Source organism: Accipiter gentilis, chromosome 16, assembly GCF_929443795.1.
Source record: "Accipiter gentilis chromosome 16, bAccGen1.1, whole genome shotgun sequence".
In the NCBI taxonomy this organism is placed as follows: Eukaryota; Metazoa; Chordata; class Aves; order Accipitriformes; family Accipitridae; genus Astur; species Astur gentilis.
The window spans coordinates 12,158,649-12,175,790 of NC_064895.1; positions in this window are offsets into that span (position 1 = coordinate 12,158,649).

The following is a 17,142-nucleotide window of genomic DNA, read 5'->3' on the forward strand; positions in this document are numbered from 1 at the left end:
AGGGAGCCCAGATCAAACCTCAACACAGAGAAAAATAAGTATTTCCACTTAGATTTTTTTTTTTTTTCTTCCTCTGGAGTCAACTGTTTGAAGGTTTAGTGTTTTGATAAATCAGTGCAGCCACTGTACCTTAGTATCTGCTCATGCTGAATAGTTCAATTAGATCTAAAAGTCTGCATTAGATACCATAGTTAGTAGATTTTAAATAATACATTTGGTCCTATACATTTTAATAACTGTGTTTCTTTATACCTACATGTTTGTCATGTTTTTATTTTTTTTTTATTTCTTTTTTTTTGGTGGTTGATAACATTTATTTCTTAATTTTGAAACTTTATTTTGGTTGTGTATTTGTTATTTGCTTACCCCCCCCCCCCCCCGTTTTATGTCAAATCTGCCTAGAGTTTAAGGAAGGAATCTTTTAAAGACAGTTTTTGTAGCTTGAAATAAATATTATATGTTAAACATTTATTTTAGTGGTAGCCACCTGTGAGACTGAGGTAACACAATAAAAATGCATGCAAACCTGAATGCAGTTTTCAAGAGTTCACTATTAGCTTTGCCAAGATTTCAAGGATATCACTGTTCTTCAATTTTTTTTTTTCCAAATTGTTTTATGAATGCAGTTAAAGACCAAAGACACTTTTTAGCACATCATTGAAATGTTTTGAATTTAGAGCCACCCTGTCATCTACCTTTGGTGTATTTGGTTTGGGAATAAAAATTATGAGAAGAGAGAGTGAACACAGGGAGTCAGACCAGCTAGCTGTTATTGTACACACGGGTGCATATATAAGGTTGGATAGAAACTCACATGGCCAAGCACCTAAGTTTGGTGGAGACAACTGCAATAACTCTAGTAACTATATTTGGTTAAATGCACCACTGAGGTGTAGGAGAGTCTCTGACAGAATTTAAAGAAGTTGTTGCAGCTGCAGTAAGGTATTAACTCAATACAGGAATGGGATAAGACCAGCAAAAATTTGTCAAAGAGAGTCTCTCACTGTGATAACTTGATTATTTGCTTTGAGTTCTTGATGTTGTTATTCCAAGTCACTGCAAGCCATTTGAAGTGCATATCAAAAAAAGAAAATTGAAAAAAAAAATTTGGGTTCTGGTGACCTAAAAAATTGGGATCTGTGCCGTTTTTTGCTCTGGCCCATGGATCCTAAAATCCTCGGTCCGAAGCAGCCAAATGCCAGCTCTTGTAAGAAAGCCAGTTGCCAGATGTTGGAACAATTGATGGCCCAGATGACAGAGGTCGCCATTTGTTTTGGGCAGCTGTCCTTCAGCGAGTCGGTGCCCCGGAGGACCGCGGGCAGACGCCAGATGGCTCCGGGTGGGTGCTCCAGCTGCCCCAGGGCCACGGGCTCCTGGCAGGGTCTGGGGGGATGCAGCAGATTCCCAGAAAGATATCAGCCAGGGGAGGTGGGGTTTAAATCAGAACCTTGGAAGTCAATATAAGTTAATATGAATGAATCTGAGGCTGAGTGTAATAATTACTGCTGCAAGGGGACGACAGCAGCAAAGTTAGGCTTCCACAGAACATCTAAATACCCAAATCATTAAGCTTTCCTGTGACCTGTATATCCTGGGTCAAATTCATATGGAGACTACAAAGCCCACAGGCTAAATTATATATTTGAAGACACAGCTAATCAGTCTCGCCTAATAAAACTACAAGAAAATGCATGCTCCAAGCTGACATCACCACAGACAAACTGCATGTAAAAGTGCACTGTAAAACAATGAGCCTAGTGCTCTCCAGCCTCAGACTGGGATGACTGGAGGGGGATCTGATAGAGGAGCTGTAAAATCATTAGTAGAAAGGAGACGGTGAACAGGGAACAATTGGTCACTGTCTTTTCAATACAAGAACTAAGAGTCATCAAAGGAAGCCAGCAGGACCCAGATTCACAATAAACAAAAGGAAAAACTCCCTCACCCAGGGTGGAGGTAACCCGTGGGACTGCTTGCTGCAGGATGGGGATGGGGATGGAGCTTTATGAGCATTCAGAAATGGGTAAGTCCACAGCAGGCAAATCTGTCAAGGGTGCCTGAACACAAAGAATCATGTGCTTCCTTTGTATTTAAATTCTTCTCCAAGTTATTTATTATAGACTCTGTCACATACAGGCTGGTGGTGAGTTTGGTAGATACTTGGCTGGGCCAATACAGCCATTCTCAAGTCCTCACCTTCAGCATTGTATAACCACAGAAATCTGGAGAGGGAACGGTTTTTGTAAAAAGGGTCCCTCTGTGGTAGTTTATCCAGATCAGTTCAGTCTAAGGAAAATGTCATAAGGCCTCAGAGCTGACTTGTTGCAAAAGCTCTTTGGAGGTGTGGTTATTTTCAGATTTGCTTTTCAGTTTTGCTCCCCTCCCAGCAGAAGAACAGGCTGTTATGGAATGAACATAAGCTTATAAACAACAGATTTGCTTTAGTTCATTATCTTTTGTAACTGCGTAGAAGTAATCCATTGGCCATTAGAAGCCTCGGGCTGAAAATCAGCAGTTGCTATGCTTGGGAAGTGGATTGCAGTCCTGGTCCCCATTCTTGGATTCCTTTTTTTTCCCGGGTAAAGCCATACAGCTTAGCAGTCATGTGCCATAATCTCATGCTTGCTGCATGGCAGTTTCCAAGGAAACTCACAGGCTGCACATGCTAGAAGTGATCCTGAGGGGATGTCAGCTACAATTGCCTTGGTGGAGGCTTTGCTTGGAGTGGAAACTTACCCACGGTAGAGGCTGGGTTTCCCTTCCCGGATTAGAAATTGAGTGTTAGAATGTGTTTACAACAAAGCACATATCTTGTTTTCTAGGTAGAGACCAGAAGGTAAGACTTCATAATAATTTCATTTCCTAAGTGTATTTTTTTGCCAAGCCATGTTCCACCTACCAATTTCTGTAGCCTAATATTTGTCATCTGTGAAAGTTTGATGTGTCTCATTGACACTATTTTGTGAAGATTACTTTATTTAAAATGGCAATAACCAAGTAGGAAAAAAAGGGCTTGTGAAAACACACATGAAGATACAAGCTGCATAAACCAACCTATTTCCCTGGGAAGCATACGCATTTGAAAAAGGGTACTCTGCTAGAAAGAAAAAACTCAGTTTAAAAGATGAGACAAAGGTCCAGTCTCCTAATGCGATAGGAGTACCATCTATGTATTACATGTATCCAGTACTGAGTATGTTGAAGGTTGTCAGGCTGCAGCTTTTCAGCCTCTGAGATTAAGCCTGCCTATACTGCACAGCTCCTGTACACCCCAAAGAGCATGCATTAGGTTTATATGGATATTTGTGAAAGTGTCTGTCCATGTAGATACCATTCACCTAGTCATTTGGCCTGAGTTTATGCAGCGCATGTGTTTTGGGAGAAGATTATAGATTTGTTTTTCTTCCTTTTTCCCTTCTTCGTTGTTGTTGTTGCTTTTTTTTTGTTTTTGAGATCATGGGAAAACACTAATTTTGGCCACCCAAATCAGAGATATAACACTGGGAAATATAAGGGCTGTGACAAAGAAACCAGTACGTGTATCTTCTGGCTTCCAAATACTGAAGGAATGTTTGAAAGGAACCAGCGTATCATTTGATAAAGATTTTTACTGTCCTTCAAGAACTCAATCTCAGACTGTAAAACATCAGAGTTTAGATCCAAACATTTCTTTGCGCCATGTAATTTGGGACACTGAACAGAAAAGCCGAGTGATGGTGAGGCAGTCAGGAACAGAAGGGAGAAGGTCAAAGCCTGTGTCTTCTTATTCTAAACCAGAAAAGTAACAAAAAGTAAATAACCCCAGCCAACTCCCACACTGCATTAAAATATGCAGAAGAGAAAATAAAGGTTGGAAGAACAGAAAGCTACTAGATGTTACTAGTTATTTTAAACTGTTTCAAATTAGGTAGGAAACCAGTGCCATATTATCACACAAAATATACAGTAGAGGAGGAAACACAGAAACACTTCCCTAAATTTACCAAAATGCATTTGTTTCATAACAAAAATATGTATAAGGAGGAATGCGTATCCAATCTGGAAGAATGTTAGCATTTAACACTCTTTTCATCTTTGTGAAAATACTCCCCTTCTGGGACTTTGCCAAGAAAGAGAGATTTTGACAGGCTGACTTCTTCCAGGGAGATACTTCGTGTCTAAACCCAGCTTCAGCTATGTGTCTTTTTCTTCTGAATAGCAGCTAGTGTGTGACTTTGGGTTATTTTTTGGTTTTGGCTTTTTTTTTTTTTTTTTTTTTTTTAAGTGAAGGTCATTATTTGATTTTGGACAGGAACACTGTAAGAAGTTATCTGGCATATTTAAATTCATCAGGTATTTGGCAGCTACACATGCATAGAGAGTCTGCTCACTTTTAATCCATAAAGACAGAAAACAACCTTCATTTGTAAACTTCTGCAATTGCAAAATGTAACATGGAACAACAAATAAAAGGGAATAATCTCCTTCGTGCCATTTCCTCCCATTTACAACACCACAAGATCAAAAAAATAAATCGACAAACAGGAAGTTGCTTCGAAATTATAGCTCCTTCTATGAAGCTGACATTCTTGGTTGCCTGCTCTCTTTGAAGAAGAATAATTGAACAGGCTCTAGTTACAGGGGCCAACTCTTTTGAAAGCAGAGCTCTCTAGGTGAAGGTTATTCTTTACGCAGGGGTTAATCAGGGACCTGGATTTCTGCCTCTATAATACTGCTGGAAGGAGAGGATTGAAAACAAATTCCTCTCTTCAGAATTGCCCAAGATTTCAGTCTCCAATGTTGATTGGCACTGATAACAGCTTCTCTCTGTTTTTTTCTCTCTCTAATGAAAGCATCATCAATTATCTTTTCTTTTTAACTATTTGCTAACAGGTCCTACCCCTAGATACTCTAATAACCTATAAAATGTCAAATACTTTGATCTCTAATTCAGCAAATCGCCCTAACATGTGTGATCTTAAAACCTGAGAGTTGGTTGCGCTTGTGGTGTGTTGGTGCTGTATAGTGTTACAGATGAAGACAATGGGAAAATCTGTACACTTAAAGAGTCCTTCTCGGATTGCAGCCTGAGACCAGAATCTATTCCCTGGTTTATGGAATGGTCTGGAAGTCAGCTTCCACTTCAGGCACCCAGCGTGATGGAAATGCTCATCCTACACAAAGAAACAAGAAAAAGCACCCAAGATTGATCAGACATAACTCAATAGTCAGGTGGTAGAAAGTGGACCAAAATGGAGTTGAATGTACAGTGGGAAATTATGTGTGAAGGAAATCTGGTTTTTGGTCTCATGTCTAGGAGGGGGTGAGGCGAGGAAGGACACACTGACACTGGCAATTTGAAATGAGCTGAGGATGCAGAGGAACTGGGTCTTCTCAGTGTCTTCTAAGCTGTCTGCATCTTCTTCAGTAAGGCAGAAAACATCCATTTTTTATTTATTTTTAAAAGCACTGCCTATGGAAAAATTTCAGAGATGCGGCAATGTCCAAGGAGAGGTATTTCCCTGTCAAAACCCAGCTCCCCATAGCACTCTGCTCTTGCCTTCCCTGCTCTAGGACTCAAGTAGAAGCATTCAGACAATCATTCTCCAGGTAGTCAGGTAAAGCAGACTGTCCCTGCTGTCATACTTTTTTGTAACTTTATTTCTAAAAAAAAAAAAAGAAAAAAGAAAAAAGGCGGGAGGGAGGGGAGAAAAAGGGGGGGACACACAAAAAAGGTGGGCAAAGAGAAGTCCTTGGTTCATCATTGACAAATGAGCTTTATGGGTTTTTGCTGCATAGCTGCCCAGCTGAAGGTTGTTAGCTGAGTTTCTTACCAGCAGATGATTCGGTTTCATCTGAGCTGGTGCAGTTACATCTGTCCAGTGGTTGCATTTGTCCAGATTATTTAATCTCATAAAAACATACTGGACACTGCTTATTTTAATGCAATGCTTTTATAAATACTTTGTGTATTTCCAAGACGGTGGCTGTCCGGCTCTTTTTAGCCACTTTTCTTTCTTTCTGCATTGCCAGACTTCTCTGCTTCTGGCTTGGAGACTTTCCCAAGGGTCCGTAATGCTGCAAAGAGAGCAAGGAAAAGAAAACACAGGCGCCCCAGTCAAGTGTGGCAATGCTACCGAAGTGTCTTACTCTGTGAGGGAGTACTGCGATACTTCTTTGCTCGTTAGTCCCGAGCATGGTTTTATCCCGTGAGGTAGTTTCTTTCAGGCACGGGGGAACTGAGGCAGGGAAGTGGGTCCCACAGGTAACAGAGTAACGCTCCCAGCTTCCCCTGATCCTCCTCAGGCTACTGGCAGCCCGGCGGGAGGAGCTCAGCAAGGGCTCCCGAAGGAGCACGGCGGGACCGGCTGGCCCGGGCTGCGGGGAGCCAGCCGGACAGCCCCCCGCCGCCCGGCGCTCCGGGGTTCCCGTTCCCGGCTGCCAGCACGGCTGCCGAGCTGCTCGCCTGCCGTCACCCGCGCTCTGCCTCCTTCCAGCCTTTCCCACCGCCCGTCGGTCCCGCTTGCTGACACCTCACCTAAAGCCGGACCCCGGGTTTCGAAACCGTTCGGCACCTCAAGCCGAAGCCTGCCCGCAAGGAGGAGCGGGCGGCACGGCGCAGCCACGCGGCCGCAGCTGTCCGGGGCGAGCACGCGCCCGCGTTTGTCCCGCAGAGGCCTTTCCACCACGGCGGCCCCGGCGGAGCCCTCCCCCTCCCCCCCCAACCCCGGCCGGGGGCGCGGAGCCGCAGCCCCTCCGGCCACGCGCCGGCGCCGGGCGCCACCTACCGCCCCCGCCGCCGGGGACGCGCGCCCCCCACCGCCCGCGCGCGCCCCCCACCGCCCGCGCGCGCCCCCCACCGCCCGCGCGCGCCCCCCACCGCCCGCGCGCCCCCGCGGCCGGCCGGCTCCGCGCGCCGCCGCCCGCCCGTACGAGCGAGCTCAGAGGCGCAAGGAGAGCGCGGGGAAAGGGCGGCTTTCTGGCTTTTATTTATACACTCCCCCACCCCCCCAATAACAGCACTTTGGTGGTTTGTTGCTTGTCACGTCATCAAGGCAACGTCGGAGGTTGCAAGAGGAGAGCCGCCCCCCCCCCCCCCGCCCTTCCGCTAGTTTGTTGTAAGCCGTTCCCAAAACCTTCCAGGGACGTGCAGCGTGCTTGGGTTTGCCCCTGGAGAAAAAGCTGAGTTATTTGAAAAGCCATTACAGGGGGAGAAGGCCCTTTAAGAAAGCCTGGTTTGGCTTTTGTCTCTCAGGTATTGCTCAGTGTAGGAATTTGCTTATGTAGGACGTAAGACTGTAACTGAGCAACAGGCCAGTAAAAAAAATCGATTTTTGTGCTTAGAAGCCTCTATCCCCCCCCACCGCCACCCAATTCTAGCAATGGCAAAATGAGCATTGGAGCAGGGACTGTCGTAAGCAGTCCTGTCTCCTGTGTGCCACTCCGAAAGACAGATGTACTAGAGAGGATCCAGCCCACTGCAATCCCATCTATACTGGGATGTTAGTGCCTAAAATTAGTTCATGTTCAGAATAGGGTTACAAATTGCTTAGCTCTGCAGACACAAAATTCATCAGATTCTTCCTCATGACTTAGACTGCCATACCCTTACTTGGTGACACAAGTTCAGGGGACGTGAGTGCCTATGTCTTACCTAAGACTCTGCTATATATGAAATGCAGCTGAACACATATCAAATATCTGACTCAGATCAGGAATAAAAAAAAACAAAACAAAACCCCCCAAAACAACAGAAAAAAACCCCACTAATTTTAGGTTTATGACTAAGTTTAAACTTAAGGCCTGTAAACATATTTGTTTGAAGGCACAGAACATGCCTAACCTCTCATCATGGTCAATATAGGTGAAACAATGATCAGCTATTTCTAGCATGGAAGAATTAGGGTACATTTTACTTACCTAAACATAGGTATCTAGTTCCATCTGGGATGCCCTCATGTTGCTTGTTCATCCAGCACATGTCAGTCATACCTGCGGTTCTTGTGTGGGTATGTTGAATAAGTCTCAAAATCGACTGCCTCATGAGACATGCCATGTTCTGGCAGCTGGACTGAGTCCCCAAAGGCTGAACCTCTGTGGAGGCTCCAGCAGCTAGAATGGAGGCTCAGGCAGTCAGTACAACCATAAATAGTGTGTGTCCTTGTAGACTTCTGTATTGGATTTGTGTGGCAAGGTTTTGGTAGCAGGGGGAGGTTACAGGGGTGGCTTCTGTGAGAAGCTGCTGGAAGCTTCCCCTTGTGTCCGAGAGAGCCAATGCCAGCCAGCTCCAAGATGGACCCGCTGCTGACCCAGGCCGAGCCCATCAGTGATGGTGGTCGTGCCTCTGGGATAACAGATTTAAGAAGGGAAAAAAGTTGCTGCAGCACAGAAACTGCAGCCAGAGAGAGGAGTGAGAACATGTAAGAGAAACAGCCCTGCAGACCCCCAGGTCAGTGCAGAAGGAGGGGGAGGAGATGCTCCAGGCGCCGGAGCAGAGATTCCCCTGCAGCCCGTGGGGAAGACCCTGGTGAGGCAGGCTGTCCCCCTGCACCCCAGCAGGTCCACAGTGGAGCCGATCCCCACCTGCAGCCCCAGGGAGGACCCCACGCCGGAGCAGGGGGATGCCCGAAGGAGGCTGTGACCCCGTGGGAAGCCCATGCTGGAGCAGGCTTCTGGCAGGACCTGTGGCCCCATGGAGAGAGAAGCCCACGCTGGAGCAGGTTTTCTGGCAGGACTTGTGACCCCGTGGGGGACCCACGCTGGAGCAGTGTGCTCCTGAAGGGCTGCATGCCGTGGAAAGGAGCCATGCTGGAGCAGCTCGTGAAGAATTGCAGCCTGTGGGAAGGACCCACATTGGAGAAGTCCGTGGAGGACTGTCTCCTGTGGGAAGGACCCCACGCTGGAGCAGGGGAAGAGTGTGATGAGTCCTGCCCCTGCAGAGGATGAAGCAACAGAAATAACGTATGATGAACTGACTGTAAACCCCATTCCCCGTCCCTCTGTGCTGCTGCGGAGGGGGTAGGTAGAGAATCCGGAGGTGAAATTGGGTCCAGGAAGAAGGGAGGGGTGGAGGGAAGGTGTTCTGAGATTTGGGTTTATTTCTCATTACCTTACTCTGGTTGATTGGTAATAGAGTTAATTTTCCCTAAGTCGAGTCTGTTTTGCCCCTGACGGTAATTGGTGAGTGGTCTCTACTGTCCTTATCTTGACCCACGAGCCCTTTGTTATATTTTCTCTCCCCTGTCCAGCTGAGGAGGGGGGAGTGATATAACAGCTTTGGTGGGCACCTGGTGTTCAGCCAGGGTCAACCCACCACAACTTCTATACCTAGGTGTCTTAATTTTGAACTGCATTCTCCTCTATTTCCAAAGAAGTTCAGGACAGTGACTAACTTCAACAGACATGACACTTACCTTTCATGTGGTGGTCTAAGGACTCATACAGCCAAGAGAAATCCTGCTTTCGAGTCTGCGTCTCTAGACAGGATCTGAAGTTACAATGCAGACTGTGCAGGAATGGTTCCTCACCACAGTAGCAGTAATGACCTTCGTCCCTGATTGCGGGGATGAATCTTAATGTCTTTAACATCTCTTCTGTGCTACTGCAAACCGCCTAAAATTCAATTGCTTGGGACCTTCCTAAACAGGGACACTGAGGAAAATCAATCCAAATTGACTAAAGGTGTAAATCTAAAGTGTTAAAACTCACTTTCAGTGTAAGTGTATAGACAATTTAATACTGAATAAGGGGATCCTCAAAGGAGCTTAATGAGGTTTTGCTAATCCACTTAAAGAAGCGAACCTTGAGTTTCCCCTGTGGACACACCCCTAATCTTTTGTCATAAATTCGCTATTATTATCCTTCTTGTTTGCATAAATTTTATAAAGCTTGTGGGCTCAATGCACCAAATAATGTCCACCTACTTGCTGCTCAGTTACACTAGAGCTGGGTGAGAACACTGCTGATACTTTTTTGAGAGCATGCAAACTTCTGTCACGACTTGATTTTCTATACCTTTCAATGGTTTGATTAAAAAAAAAAGTTATATATTTTATTTACATGCTCTTTTTTTTCTTTTTTTTTTTTTTTTTTCTGAATTGCCGGTCCCCTCTGTACCTCTGACAATTCCTTAAGACAGAATATTACTTCTCTCCACTTGTGATACAGAAGCAGGAGCTTAATTTCAGGCCAGAGTCGTAACGAAATGGGGTTCAGCCTTTTTAAATGCAGGAGCTGTTCACATTCCCATTGGAGCTTAGCATTTTGCGCACATATCAAGGAAACATAGGACAAGGGATCATTTGTTTCTTCCTGACGACAGGTTTTGAACCCAATTTTTCTGCTTGCTCAGAGTGCCCAACTCAGCAGATTTCCCCCCCCCCCCCCCCCCCCCTTCAAGAATTAGCATATATTCAGCACTAAATGGATCTATGTTGAATTAACACGTGCAAAGAAAATGCGCTCTGTTTTGGTGAGACAACCCGAAGGGAAGCCGGGCGTTAACGGGAAATACGAATTCCTCATAAGAAATTTTTTTTTTTTTTTTTTTGGGGGGGGGGTTGGGTGTTCTGTTGGCACCAGCACGGCCCCCGGGCCCGCTGCCGTGTCCCCCGCCGGCCGCCCCCGGCCGCCGTGCCGCCGCGGGGCCAGAAGAGGGAGCCGGCGGCCCCCGCAGCCCCGGCGGCCCCCGCAGCCCCGGCGGCCGGAGCCAAGGGAGGCTCCGGGGCCCGGGGGTGGTGGTGGGGGTCCCGGGCCGCCAGGGGGAAGGGCTCGGGGAGGAGCCGAGGGGGCCTGCGGTTCAACAGGCGGGCGCACAGCCGGTGTCGAGGGCGGGAATGCGGCTGCCGAGAGGGTGGGATGGTCTCTGGGGACGGAGGGAGAGACGGCATCCACCTGGACGGGGCAGGAAAACCATCTTTGCCCACAGGCTGGCCAAGCTGGTGCGGAGGGCTTTAAACTGGGAATGACGAGGGAGGTGAAGAGGGGGGAGAGAAGACCAGCGACTAAGTGCAGAGGCTGTGGGCTGGCTTTTTGTAAGCAGAGGATGCAGGGCGACGTGGGCAGGAGACACCGTGGAAACAGGGCGGAGAGGGCCCCTCCTGCAGCATGTGCACATACGTGCTGAGAGGACCGCACGCGAGGGAAGCTCTTGTACCCTTTATGGGGAATCAGCACAAGCGGGGTCCCCTCTGAAGGGCCTACGCAGCAGCCCCTGCGGCATGGGGAACAAGCAGGGCTACGGTCTCGCTTCGATCACAGACAAGTGAGGGGACAGCTCACACGACTGGAGTGCTGCCATGGAGCGGTACAGGCTCTTAGGAAGGGCAGGCTGGGATGGTGAGAGAGCAGCAGGGATGCACAGAGCTCTGCCTGGCGACGGGTGATGACCCAGCTGAGAACCTTCTTCAAACAACTGGGAGAAGCCTCAAGTTTGCAGGCCCTAGTCCTCATGGGGGATGTTGACCACCCTGTTATCTGCTGAAGGGGCAATAGGGTAGCGCACAAGCAATCCAGGAAGTTTCTGGAGTGCTTTGATGATGACTTCCTGACATGGGTGGTTGAGGAACTTGATGAAGGAAGATGCTTTGCTGGATGTCCTACTTACAAACAAGGAAGAACTGTTCAGGGACATGAAAGTAAATTGCAGCCTTGGCAGCAGTGGCCATGAGATGGTTGAGTTCAAGATCCTACAAGGAGGCAGTGGGGCAGAAAGCAGGATCACAAGGCTGGCCTTCAGGAGAGCAGGAGAGCAGACTTTGGCCTTTTCAGGAGAGCAGGAGAGCAGACTTTGGCCTTTTCAGGAAGAATGGAGAAAGCCTGGCCTTCAGGAGACTTTGGCCTGTTTGGAAGAATCACAGAATCACAGCATGGTTGAGGTTGGAAAAGACTTCTGGAGGTCATCTGATCCACCCCCCTGCTCAAGCACGTCCACCTACTACTGCCAGTTGCCCTGGACCATGTCTAGACAGCTTTTGAGTATCTCCAAGGATGGAGATTCTGCACTGTCCCTGGGCAACCTGTGCCCATGCTCGGTGACCCTCACAGTAACAAAGTGTTTCCTGATGTTCAGACAGAGGCTTCTGTGTTTTAGTTTGTGCCCATTGCCTCTTGTCTTATCACTGGGCACCACTGAGAAGAGCCTCATCCCATGTTCTTTACACCCTCCCTTCAGGTATTTATATATATTGATGAGATCCCCCCCTGAGCCTTCTCGAGGCTGAACAGTCCCAGCTCTCTCAGCCTTTCCTCATAGGAAAGATGGTCCAGTCCCTTAATCATCTTTGTGGCCCTTTGCTGGGCTGTCTCCACTATGTCCATGTCTCCCCTGTACTGAGGAGCACAGGACTGGACACAGTACTCCACGTGTGGCCTCACCAGAGCTGAATAAAGGGGAAAGATCACCTCCCTCAACCTGCTAGCAATGCTTTCCCTAATGCAGCCCAGGATACCATTAGTCTTCTTTGCTGCAAGGGCACATTGCTGGCTCATGTTCAACCTGGTGTCCACCTGGACCTCCAGGTCTTTTTCTGCCAAGCTGCTTTCCAGCTGCATGGCCCACAGCACACACTGGTGCATGGGGTTGTTTTTCCCCGGGTGCAGGACTTCTCCTTGTTGAACTTCATGAAGTTCCTGTCAGCCCATTTCTCCAGCCTGTTGAGGTCCCTCTGGATGGCAGCATGACTCTCTGGCATATCAGCCACTTGTCCCAGTTTAGTGTCATCTGCACACTTGTGAGGGTACACTCTGCCCCATCATCCAGATCATTAATGAAGATGCTGAACAGGACTGGACCCAGAATTGGTCACTGGGGAACACCTCTAGTCACTGGCTTCCAAATAGACCTTGTGCCACGGATCACCATCCTCTGGTGCTGACCATTCAGCCAGTTTTCAATCCACCTCACTGTCTGCTCATTCAGTCCATACATCAACAGCTTCTCAGTCCCCGGGGGGACATCCCTGGAGCAAAGAGGAGTACAGAAAGCTGCCTGGTTCCCAGGGAACACTTTCTCCTTGCTCAAGATTCATCCATCCTGATGAATGTTCAAGCAAAGGTGGTAGGAGACCTGCATGGATGAGCAAGGAGCTCCTCACTAAATTTAAACATAAAAAAGAAAGTGAACTGGAGGTAGAAGCAGAAACAGTGCTTCCCCAGGAGGAATAAAGAGTCACTGCCTGAGCGTGCAGGGGTGGAGTTAGGAAAGCTAAAGCCCAGCTGAGGTTGAATCTGGCAAGGGATGTGAAGGATGACAAGAAAAGCTTCTGCAAGTCTATCAACAGCAAAAGGAAGACTAGGGAAAATGTGGGCCCACTTCTGAGTAGAGCTGGGGACCTGGTGACGAAGGACACCAAAAGGTACTCAATGCCTTCTTCACCTTGGTCTTCACTGGTAAGTTTGGACAACATGAATCTCAGGTCCCTGAGACATGTGGGGAAGTCTGGCACAAGGAAGACTTGCCCTTGGTGAAAGAGGATCAGGTCAGGGAACATTTAAACTAACTGGACATATACAACTCCATGTGCCCTGATAGGATGCACCTATGAGTGCAAAGGGAGCTGGTACTGGCTCATGTCATTGCAAGGTCACTCTCCATTTTATTTGAAAGGTTGTGGCAATGTGGGGAGATGCCTGAGAACTGGAAGAAAGCAAATGTCACCTCAACCTTCAAGAAAGGCAAGAAGAGGCGTCTAGGAAACTAAAGGCCTCATCTCAATTCCTGGGAAACTCATGGAGCAGCTAATCTTGGGAACCATTTCCAGAAGCATGAAGGACAAGAAGGTGATTGGGAGTACTCAGCCTATATTTATAATGGGGAAATCATTCCTGACCAACCAGATAGCCTTCTATGATGAAATGTCTATCTTGGAGGACAAAGGGGAGAGCAGTGGATTTTGTTTGTCTTGACTTTAGGGTTCTGCCTGTGCTGCCATTCAGAGGAACCTCCAGAGGTTGGAGAAATGAGCCAGGAGGAACCTCATGAAGTTCAACAAAGGGAAATGAAAAGTCATGTTGAGAAATAACTGCAGGAACTAGTACATGCAGTGGATCAACCAGCTGGAAAACAGCTTTGATGAGAAGGCCCTGGGGGTCCTGGTGCACAAACAGTTGACTATGAGCCAGCAATGCACCCCCACAGCAAAGAAGGCCAATGGTGTCCTAGGCAGTATTAGTAAGATCATTACAAGGAAGCTGAGTGCTGACTTCTGCTCAGCACTGGTGAGACATATCTGGGTGCTGTGTCCAGGCTGGGCTCCCCAGTACAAGAGGTACATGGACATACTGGAGTATGCCCAGCACAAAGATGATTAAATGCTGAGATCATCCATCTAACTGTATGAGGAGATACTGAGAAAGCTGTGACTATTAAACCTGAAGAAGAGAAGGCTCAGGGGCATCTTATCAATGTGTATAAATTCCTGATGGGAGCAGTAAAGAAGACGGAGTCAGACTCTTCTCAGTGGTATCCAGTGGCAGGACAAGAGGCAGTGGGCACAAACTGAAATATAGTAAATTCTTTTTAAAACATACAATTTTCTTTCATTATTTTATTTTTTGATTTTGAGGGTGGTCAAATACTAGAACAGGTTGCCCAGAGAGGCTATGGAGTCTCCATCATCGGAGGTACTCAAAACATGTCTGGACATGGCCTTTAGCAATCTGCTGTATTTGACCCTCCCCTGGGGAGAGACCAGGTGATCTCCAGAGGTGCCTTCCAACTTCTGTGATACTGTGATTCTGTGACACTCAGCAGTTTTCATACCCCAAGTAAATTACTGCAATGAATAAACAAGAAAGGGAGAAATAAAGTAGCCAGTATGAGTGCAACACTGCACGAGTACAATCAATATTCATCAAATAGAAAAAGCAAAAAATCAATAAGGTAAAAATTAAAGAGTAAAAGAAAAAGAAATCTTCTTTTTCAATAAACAGGCACAACTGATCTCCACTGTCACAGACCATAGAGTCTTTCTCATTCTGTTCATGCTTTCAGCTAACAGATCCACACACATAGCAAGGAGAGTTAAAGCTGCAGGGACAATCATTTCATAGTTGTTAGGTGAGTTGCTTTCAAAATCTGACATTGTTTCCATATAGTGACTTTCCCTTTATGCATATAATATGCACCTAACATTTATATGCAAATGTATATCTATATCTATATATACACACACACATACCTATATACACATATATACATTCCCTCCCGGGAAGACTAAATATGTCCTCAGGGCTGAACAATGGATATTAATAAATTGCCATTGCTCTCTCTGGGAGAACAAACATCTAGGAAATCAGCAGGAAATACCTAAGACAAATGTTTTAGTGCTAGTATGTAGTTCATAGAGGCTCTCATTACAAATTTTTATTAAGACAAATAATGCTGATGAAGTTCAGGACTTGTCTTTTTCACGAGGTGAATTCCAGTTTTCCCTTGCATGTTTCTAAGGAGGTTAGACATAGGGAAGTTTCACACAGAAAAGTGGGGTAGTGTGGAGCTCCCTTTATCCATGGCTCTGGTGCCCTTCCAGCTGCCTCTAGGACTGTGACAGGGTACAGAGAAGGTGGGTGGTGTGGAGCTGCCTTCATCCATAGCTGTGGGGACCCTCCAGCCACCTGTAGGACCATGATGTGGTACAGAATAGAGCTATGTGTGTTTCCTTAAGCTTAGGTGGATATCCTTGTACAAGTTGCAACGCTCTCCGGCTGAGTGGTGGAGGAGGAAGAGGACCAGAGAGTGCCATGATCTGGTTGTGTCTCTATCTGGGGCTGTGGCCGTCAAAGACAGGAGAATCAACAAATGGAGCAGCCACCCTCTGTTGCCATGGGCAGCCCCTTCCTCCCTGCCCAGGGCTCTCCCAGCCTCAGGCCAGGACTGTCCATCCATATCTCCCTGACAGCCAGGAGATACTTGGGCCTGGGCCAGTCATGTCACCAACCCTCTTGTAACAGGGGCCACCACCAGCATTCTGCTGTGACATGGCCACTACATTGCTAGGGCTGATGCCAGGAGCTCATGTGGGGCCCAGCCCTCAGCCACCCAGCAAAAAAGAGTGTGGAGCTGTCTCTGCCGATGGCTGTGAGGAGCTTCCAGCTCCCTGTAAGACTGTGACAGGGTGATATCTTATTTGTCCTGTAGAGCACTGACAACTCTCTGGCTGAGTGGCAGAGGAGGGAGAAGACAGAGGTGTGCCGTGGTTTGGTCACATCCCTATCTGGGCAACCACCTTCAGTACACAGAAGCAGCAATGGAGGAGCAGACATCCTCCATTGTCATGGGCAGCCCCTGCCTCTCTGTCCTCCCCCCCCCCCGCCCCCGGCCCCTCCTCTCAGCCCTTGTTCACCTGCCTCCTCCACTGCCAGACTGGGCGGGTGCAGGCCTTTTTGTACCCATATTGGGAACCACCAACATTCTGCCCACCATGACTTGGCCATGACACCCCAAGGGCTGGTGCCAGGAACTGGTGGCAGCCAACCGTGACATGGCCATGGCAGTACCAGGACTGATGCCCAGAGTTAGTATTACATCACTGTGACAGGGCTATTATCTTCCATTATTCAAGCAAGAAGAAGCAAATAAAAATAAAAACAAAACAAAGCCAACAGCTGGTAATGCTGGGGAAGTGTGAGGGTTTTGACTGGGATAGAGTTAATTTTCTTCATAGTAGCCAGTATGGGGCTATGTTTTTGATTTGTGCTGGAAACAGTGCTGATAATGCAGGGATATTTTCATTATTGCTGAGCAGTGCTCACACAGAGCCAAGGCCTTTTCTGCTTCTCCCCCCACCCCACCAGCGAGGAGTCTGGGGGGGCACAAGGAGTTGGGAGGGGACACAGCCGGGACAGCTGACCCCGACTGACCCAAGGGGTATTCCAGACCACAGGACATCATGCTCAGCATATAAAGTTGGGGGGAGAAGGAAGTGGGGGGACACGTTCAGAGTGATGGTGTTTGTCTTCCTAAGTAACTGTTAGGATGGAGCCCTGCTTTCCTGGAGATGCCTGAACACCTGCCTGCCCATGGGAAGCGGTGAATGAAGTCCTTGGTTTGCTTTGCTTGCGTGCATGGCTTTTTCTTTACCTATTAAACTGTCTTTATCTCAACCCACGAGCTTTCTCACCTTTACTCTTCTGATTCTCTCCCCAATCCCACTGTGGGGGAGT